The sequence below is a fragment of the Cryptomeria japonica genome, chromosome 4 (genome assembly GCF_030272615.1).
Source record: "Cryptomeria japonica chromosome 4, Sugi_1.0, whole genome shotgun sequence".
Lineage (NCBI taxonomy): Eukaryota > Viridiplantae > Streptophyta > Pinopsida > Cupressales > Cupressaceae > Cryptomeria > Cryptomeria japonica.
Window position 1 is genome coordinate 294,685,727 of NC_081408.1, and position 9,086 is coordinate 294,694,812.

A 9,086-nucleotide genomic window follows, 5' to 3' on the forward strand; every position below is an offset into this window, starting at 1 on the left:
GGAAACAATTTAGGTTCAAAGAAGTTCTGAATAATTTCAGCATGCATTTGCAAGACATGGAATATTGTTTGTTTGTGGTATTATAATGAAATTGAGAGCAATATTGCTTTGATTTTGAAAAGAGAACGACAACAAGGTTACTTGATAAATGACAAGAACTTACAATTTCCATTGGCAAATTCCTTGCAATCAAACATTGCAAAAATCCATAAAACAAAAACAAAGGGAAACCTAGCCCTGAGTCCAGCCGTAGTTGTATGATGATTCAGTTGCTTGAGCTGATGGATCCACCTGTTCGCTGTTGATTTCCAGATTTTGTCGGATGAACAATGGTTCAGAAAACTCAGTTTGGTCAGATGCTCAAGCATGAATCATGTGAACCATATTCTTCAGACATTCCTGGGCTTTAGATATGCAAACTAATTGATCAGAGGTGATACAAACAGAAGGAAAACTATTATAAGAAAGGTGGTTATGTTTTATGTTTGTAAACTCACTTGCGTATAGTATGCTTGAAGTTCTTTTTGTATAGATACTGGAAGATTAGGAACATCAGTTGGTTGCTGAAAGAAGTAATTTGTGCTGCTCCTTGCTGTGGGCAACTAATTGAATAGAGCGCGCAAATCTCTATATATTGCTCACAATTGCTTAAACCCAAAACGTTGTTTTGTTGTTCATACAGATTAACAGTGCAGTATGAAGAAATATGATTTCTTTTGACAAAATTGAAAGACAATGGATTGTTGCAAGGGTTTTATTAAGTTCAATTATGCTAAAGGTTTCGCATTCCATTTTTATCAATTCATTGAAGTCATAACCTAGTAAATAGCCCTTTAAACTGGGACAATTGAGTAAATCCAGTAAAACAGACCACACATAAACAGAGAGGAGCAATCTGTAGCCAAGAGAAGCAGGAAACAAATGATTGACAACAACATAGGCATTCTATTTAAGTTCTTGTACAGGTAGTTGATAATTTAATCTAATAAATATTCAAATTGGTATAGAGTTTAATTTCAATTCATTTGCAATTATTATGTACTACCACAATTCACAAAAAAAGACAATTAAACAAATAAATCGAACAAGAGATTCTGTTAATTAAAAGAGAGGAGCCACCTATCGCACTAAGAACTCAGGAAAAAGCATTTGAGAACGTGGGCATATATTTAACTTTCTGTCCAAGGAGCTCATAATAAGTTCAAATTTATGTTCAATTATGCATAGGATCTTCTGATTTTCATGTTGTTTTGATTCATAAACTAGTATATGCAAGCCATTCCGTTCATCCATATAGAGAATCTGAAAGAAAATGTATAATCTACAGCCAGAGGAAGCTGAAAGAAAATGAATGACAACAACATCAACATATTTTTTTTTTTTATTTTTCCAAGGAGAAGATAAAATCTAAATATGATATTGACATTCAATTGTACCTGGGAATTCATGATTAAGTCATTTGCAGTAAAAATATAGTACATAAAATATTAACACGACAAAAAAATATAAATATTTCAGTCAAGCCATACTGCCCATTGACAAAGAGGAGTGATCTGTTTCTCTGAAAGGCTGGAAAGAGCATTTAAAGGTAATTTCACAGTTATTTCAATTTTTTGCGTCACTGTCAAAGCCACGTGCCAGTTGACATGTGAAAACCACTCATGGAAACCCGAATTTTCCACTTACTTTACATAGTGTTCAAACTTTGTGTCCTTAGGTTTCGATCTCATGACCATACTCGGAAGTAAAGTGGACCCACTACAACCCAAACAGGCAAATTTTAATTTTCGTCCAAAGATCTGGTAATAAGCTCAAACTAAAGTCCAAGGGCTTGCAAGGAGTGTTGTACTTGTAACAAGTGACACGCTACACTACTGAGAGCATAATTCAAGTTCGTTTTCAACAAAGTTCTTGATTTTGGTCCACGGAGCTGATAATAAAGCTTCAGTTCAGTTCCAGAAGGTTGTAGTGGAGCTATGACAAATAACGGTCATAAGAGTGTAACTGAGCTTCAAATACACCACTCATTTCTAAGTTTCAAAAAAAGAAAAGGTGTCAACGGTAAGCTCCAATTGAATTCCAAGGCATTGTGGCGAGCGACGCTCATTAAAGCACAGCTCAGATTCAGATACCCACAAGATGGTACCAAGCTTGAAACAAATTCCGATGGGTTTGCAGTCTAGGGATAACAAGTAACAGTTGCGAGGGTATAACCCGGGTTCAAATCCCCCACAAATATCCAAATAATTCCAGTTCATGAAGCTAATAACAATAAGCTCGGTTAAACTAAGCAGAATTGTGGTCTAGTAGTAGCAAATGGTACTCGTAGGAGCAAAACTCAGGTTCAAAATCCACAAAGTCCGTAAATGCAGTCTGCATTCAACGGGTTGACTCGTATACAGAAATCCTAGGAATGTGGTCCAAGCTTACACCAAAAGAAACCCAGAGCACAACCCTAATTCCAGTTCATGAAGCTAATAACAATAAGCTCGGTGAAACTCAGCAGAATTGTGGTCTAGTAGTAGCAAACGGTACTCGTAGGAGCACAACTCAGGTTCAAAATCCACAAAGTCCGTAAATGCAGTCTGCATTCAACGGGTTGACTCGTATACAGAAATCTTAGGAATGTGGTCCAAGCTTACACCAAAAGAAACCCAGAGCATAACCCTAATTACAGTTCATGAAGCTAATAACAATAAGCTCGGTTAAACTCGGCAGAATTGTGGTCTAGTAGTAGCAAACGGTACTCGTAGGAGCACAACTCAGGTTCAAAATCCATAAAGTCCGTAAATGCAGTCTGCATTCAACGGGTTGACTCGTATACAGAAATCTTAGGAATGTGGTCCAAGCTTACACCAAAAGAAACCCAGAGCATAACCTCACCCAAGAGTTACCAAGCCGAAGAAAACATAAGCTAAAGTCAGTGGAACAAATAGATTGACTTAGAGAAAACTTTTATAAAAGCGTGAGACAAGAACAGTTTGCAAGGTTAGTTTGCAAGCAGTGTTGCCAGAAGAAGACATATTGTAGTCTATATCATTATCATGACAAAATAACGCGCAGTGAAAACATCAAACTGTATGTATCACTCAAAAAACATCAAATTTCATGTCCCAAGCACAGAAGAGTAACAAAATGTCAAAAAAATTTGCTTTTCCTGATTTTTGTTCTCCTTTTTTCAGACCTCACAAATTAGGGCACTGGGCTAAGGAATGGCAGAGCAACCTCGTAGAAGAATCAAAACGACACGGAGTATTCACATGTTGACAAAAGACCTCGGGCCTTGCTCTCACATTCCTCAACACAGTGCCCTGACCCATGAGCTCTGAAGATTTAACAAAGACACTAGATTTCAAAGACAACAAAAAAAAAATACAAAAATACATAGAAGACAAAGAAACATTGATGACTGTCAATGCATCTTACAGTTTCCACTCTTGTTTGCCAGCCAGTATCTGCAATCTACAAAACTACAAACACTCCTTCCAAAGTATATCCAAGCTCACACACTATTTTCTGAAATGATTTTTAGGCTCCCACATGAATTTTGGCAAACACTACATACAAACTAGACTAAACCAACTCCAGAACACATAGAACACACGTAACATTCATTCAATGACAACATTTAACATTCATTTAATATTTGCAAATGCTTGCCAGCAAATGCCGTGCATGCCAACTAATGTAAATTGATGCTGTGCATGCCAATTAATATTTATTAAAAAATAAATAATAATTTGATTTTCACACTTACTGTTGCCAGCATAAGCCAATAAGAAGAAAGATAAATGAGATTTTCTCAATTTATTAAATTAAAAGAGTAATTATAAACTATAGAATTGTTTTCAAAAAATTTAAATTCTTTATAATGATTGGTTGTTCTATTAAAAAAAATGACATACATGAATGCAATAGTATCCTGCGATGGGCAAGAACTAACAATAAACAAGATTCAAAATGCTCTTCTTATGATCAAAGCTTGTGCAGCAGTTGACAATGATGCCACTAATTTTACCTAAATCCAATTTAAATCATTTCAACTTGAATGAGGATTCTACAAATTAGCAGTTGACAATGATGCCACTAATTTTACCTAAATCCAATTTAAATCATTTCAACTTGAATGAGGATTCTACAAATTACATCCATTGCATCCTTCTGTCCATTGCAGATCCTTGAATCATCGGGCCTGTATTTGTAGATAGTATTAGGCAGTTATCAGTTTGGAAAAATTGCATTCAAAACAAAATCTACAAGCAAATCAAATCCGGACTGCATGATATTTTGCATTAATTGTGCATATATCCACCAAAAAATGATGTTTCTGCATTCTAATCTCTCCTATTAAATATTTTTGCATTCAAAACAAAATCTACAAGTAAATCAAATCCGAACTGCATGATATTTTGCATTAATTGTGCATATATCCACCAAAAAATGATGTTTCTGCATTCTAATCTCTCCTATTAAATATTTTTCTGCCGTAAAGTTTTCAGGTTTTGAAACTCTAGGGTCAGTTTTGCACAAACGATATTTTCATTGTTTAAAGTCTGTAAAAAAGAAATTAAAGAAAATATTGCTTACCTGTAAACTCATGGCCATGTAGAAGGACAGGCATCCATTCAGGCGCCCCTGTGGTGGCGCTGCACCGATACGCCCCTGGCGCTTTCCGAGAAAATGCAGGTCGGAAAAAACGGCAGGGAAAGGAGCGAGCGGCCGGGGTAATAAAATGGCTGATGCACGCCGTGAATTGCCAGACCGACGGCCGCAAAGATATTGGTATCAGAGATTTCTACGTTGTTCAAAGCTACCGTGCTGTTCTCTGTCTGCTCATGGGTGACGATCAAACTCTTGTGTGAAAGAACAGTACGGATGCATATGCCAGATGTCAGGATGTGTAGGTCATCCCGTAGGAGCATTTCGGTGATCGTGTGGTAACGGAGCAGTTTCATCATCACCCATGGAGGTAGCCTGGAGTTCAACAGCGCCTGGTCGCTAATCGCAAAAAACGTTACAGGGCCCAGTGGAATAAATTCTGCAGCGAACAGCTCGAAAGCCGTGGCCATGATGTGGTATCCCGCCTCTCTGAGTGCTTCGCTAGCGTTCATCGCCAGCGGGTCATGAGGGGGCAAGATTCTTGGATATTTAGTGGAGGAAACCTTTGGGAAAGGGGATGGGGATGGGGATGGGGATGGGGATGGGAGTCCAGGAGGGGCAAGATTCTTGGATATTTAGTAGAGGAAACCTTTGGGGGAGCGGGAGCGGGAGCGGGGTGGGGATTTAGATGGGAGTACAGGATCCTACTCTGTTTTCCCGTGGATGATGAGACCGCAGCAATCGCCAGGGCCATTAACACCAACACAGACACGACGCTGTGAGCCCGTCCGCACTTGCACGCCATTCTGATTGATCTCAAACAAATTTTCTTCGTTAATTTCGGACTTTTATTATTTTTATTTTCTTGATTATTTGTAACGGTAACTAACTAACGACCACCTAACGAATTTCTATTTGAAATAAAGACTAGCTTACATAAAATCAAATATAATATTATATTATTAATGTTTGTTGCAATAATATGTAATATTATTATTGCAATTATTATTATTATTATTATTATTCTCTATTCTAATAATTTTATAATATACTATTATTAATAATTTATATTGTTTTGATTATAATATTCACTGGCTTATATATATTTAATAATATATATAGAATAAGCTGAGAGGTATCCTTCTAGAGGCACCTATTTTTTTATTGATTTATCAAAATTAAAGTGCAATAGGCGTCTCGAGAAGGATACCTATCGGCTTATTCTATATATATTATTAAATATATATAAGCTAGTAGCAGTCGCAGCATGAATTGAAAGACATGACATAAATTAATTTTAATATATATATATATAGATTGTTGTATAATTCAATAAGGATTTCATTTGGTTTAATTCTAGATTTATAATTATAATTAGGAGTGGAATCAAAATAGTAGGCCTAATTCAATAAGGATCAGGGTTCATTATGGTTTACTATTAGGGTTAGGATTTGATTTACTTTAAAATAGTAAGCCTAATTCAATAAGTAATATGGTTCATTTTGTCTTGCTATTAGGGTTATGTTTATGGTTGTAGTTAGGGTTTACATCATTGTTTAGGTTAGGTTAATGGTTAGGGTTTGGATTTACATCATGTTTAGTGTTACGGTTAGGTTAAGATTGTGATTAGGCTAGGATTTAGGGTTATGGTTAGATTATGTGTAGGGTTATGGTTTATATCATAGGGCTATGATTAGGGTTAGGATTATAGTTAGGGTTTACATCATTGTTAGGGTAAGGTTAATGATTAGGGTTTGGATTTACTTCATGATTAGGATTAGGGATAGGGTTAAGATTGTGGTTAGGCTTTGGATTTATCATTATGGTGAGGATTATGTCTAGGGTTAAAGTTAGAGTTAGGATTATAGTTAGGGTTTACATCATTGTTAGGGTTAGATTAATGGTTAGGGTTTAGATTTACATCATTGTAAGGGTTAAGGTTCTAGTTAGGCTTAATTTATTAGGTATGTGGTTAGGATTATCTCTATGATTAGAGTTTATATCATAAGGTTAGGGTTATGATTGTGGTTAGGGTTAGGATTAAGGATTAGGTTTAGGATTATAGTTAGGGTTTACATCATTTTTATGGTTGGGTTAATGGTTAGGATTTGGATTACATCATGTTTAGTGTTACAATTAATGTTAAAATTGTGGTTAGGCTTAGGATTTAGGGTTATGGTTTATTATTTAATTAGATTTAGGTTTCAAGTACAATTTTGTTTAAAATTTGTTATTTTTAAAAGGTATCTAAATATCAAATATTAATATTTATATTTGATTCATATTAATATTTAATTATTTAATTATTTAACTATAACATTTAATTATAATGGTTTAAGGTTAGGGTTCAATTCAGTATATAATTCGCTTACGAGTTTGGATTTGATTTGTAGTTTACTATTTAAATTAGTTTCAAGTTAGGGTTGATCATGGCGTCAATTATATTTTTTTCGTTTGGTTTAGTGGCAGGGTTTGATTTGATTTTGAGTTAGATGATTAAAATATATCATTTCATATTATATATTGTGGTAATTTTATAGGTAACTGGGAAGACATGCCATAATTTAATTTTAAATTATATAGTTGTATAGTTATTGTGTTGTAGTTTTGTACAGTGCTATATTTTGGATTTCACTTGGTTCTGTATTACCTTTTTAAGATCATCATCCGAGTACAATTCTAGTAATACCTATCCAATAAGGTAGAATGCTTCAACTACCATTGAGATTGGCATGGGCATTAACCATACATGTTTATCAAGGATTAACTCTTACATTATTTGTTATATTTTTGATACATTAGCTACATTAATGACCTCATCGTACGCAAATTGAGAATAAGATAATAATCTGAATTCTAATTAATATTAATATTTTCAAATACATATTGTTCTTAAGATAATAAGTCGTAATGATCTCATTGTATGTATATTGAGATTAGGATTAGGGTAAGATTTGGTCTAGAATAGGAGGCCTACTTCAACAACAAATAGGGTTCAATTTGGTTTTCTATTGATCATAGAAATAAATTGGTTTATGATATTGGAGTCGATTTGTAGTTTATTTTAGAATTTTTGTCATGCCCAAAATTTAGGGCAAAAATGAAACAATTTTTTTTTTAAAAGATACTAATTTAATTAACAAGTTCACTCATGCGACAAGCGTTAGTGAAATTTTCATTATTAAATTCGAGCTAATTCCGAAACGAACTAAGCATCGATAAATTTTTTTTTAAAATTTTAATTGCGGAAAAACCTCCTGGTTTAAATTCTATCTCCAAGAGATACTTAGCCAATAGTTTTATTAAATTAATCAAACTAAAGGAAATAGGAGAGATATTTTAATTTAACCTCCAATATGACCATATAGTCTTTTCAATTCTTTTATATTTCTCTTTATAATTTATCCCAAATTAAAATTAGGATTATATAAATAATTTATCGCAGGTCACGGAGGAGGGGAAAACGAACTTGGCCGCGCGCGCCACTGTGTGAGCGCACAGTGGGCGCCGCGGCACCACTGTGTGCCCACACAGTGGGCGCCGCTGGCGGCTCCACTGTGTGGCCACACAGTGGCGGCCGTGGCCGTCCACTGTGTGCCCACACAGTGGGAGCTGCAAGCGGCTCCACTGTGTGTGCACACAGTGGGCGCCGCGCGGTCGTCCACTGTGCGTACACACAGTGGAGTCCGCGGGGACCCAAAGCATTATTTTTTTTTATTAATTTTTTTTAAAAAATATAATATATAAATATATATATATGTATATATATATATATGTATATATATATATATGTATATATATATATATATGTATATATTTATATATACATAACTTTTATATCCATAGATAAAAAGATGAAATTTATTTCCAAGTAAATTTATATATATATTTTTTAAAAGGGTATTTACATGCAAATTTTTAAACTCATATAATAAAGGGAAAAACATTAAGTTAAATCAGATTTATAAGTATATATATATATATATATATATATATATATATATATATATATATATATATATATATATATATATATATAATCAATAAGCTTTTAAAACAATGCTAACTAAAATACAATTTAAAATACTTTTAAAAAGATACAAAATACTTTTCTAGAATTAAAAGGAATTTTTCATTGATTTTTCTCCTCTAATCTAATATTTACATAAAACTACTTTTCTCATTAAAAATACATAAAATCTTCCAACATCAATAAACTTCTATTTGCCACAAGTGAAATATAAATAAAATCTAAATGAAAAACAATCCTTTTATTTCTTTCCATAATACAAGAAGCTTTTGCATGCAACACCATTTAACCTTTCTTTTTTAAATAAACCAGAAGTAGAAATAACAAGCTTTTCTTTTTTAAAACATCTCTAAGATATTCTACCAATTTACAGAATGCTTTCTCTGAATAGTCACAACAAAAGACTTCAAGTCTACTTTCACAAATTACAACTTGCTTCTCTTTTCTATGAATGAGG

General features: G+C 33.9%; 1 long non-coding RNA gene across 3 annotated transcripts; it reads right to left on the bottom strand.

Moving 5' to 3' along the window:
• LOC131049421 (uncharacterized) lies at positions 1-5,437 on the bottom strand. 3 transcript variants are annotated; one of them, XR_009372315.1, is made up of 3 exons: positions 4,588-5,437; positions 498-4,192; positions 1-298 (listed from the first exon to the last, which is right to left on the bottom strand). It is a non-coding gene; the product is annotated as an uncharacterized LOC131049421 (long non-coding RNA). The 3 variants fall into 3 exon arrangements; XR_009372314.1 differs by having other exon boundaries at positions 2-399; XR_009372313.1 differs by having other exon boundaries at positions 2-404.
• Between the last annotated feature and the right edge of the window lie 3,649 nt (positions 5,438-9,086).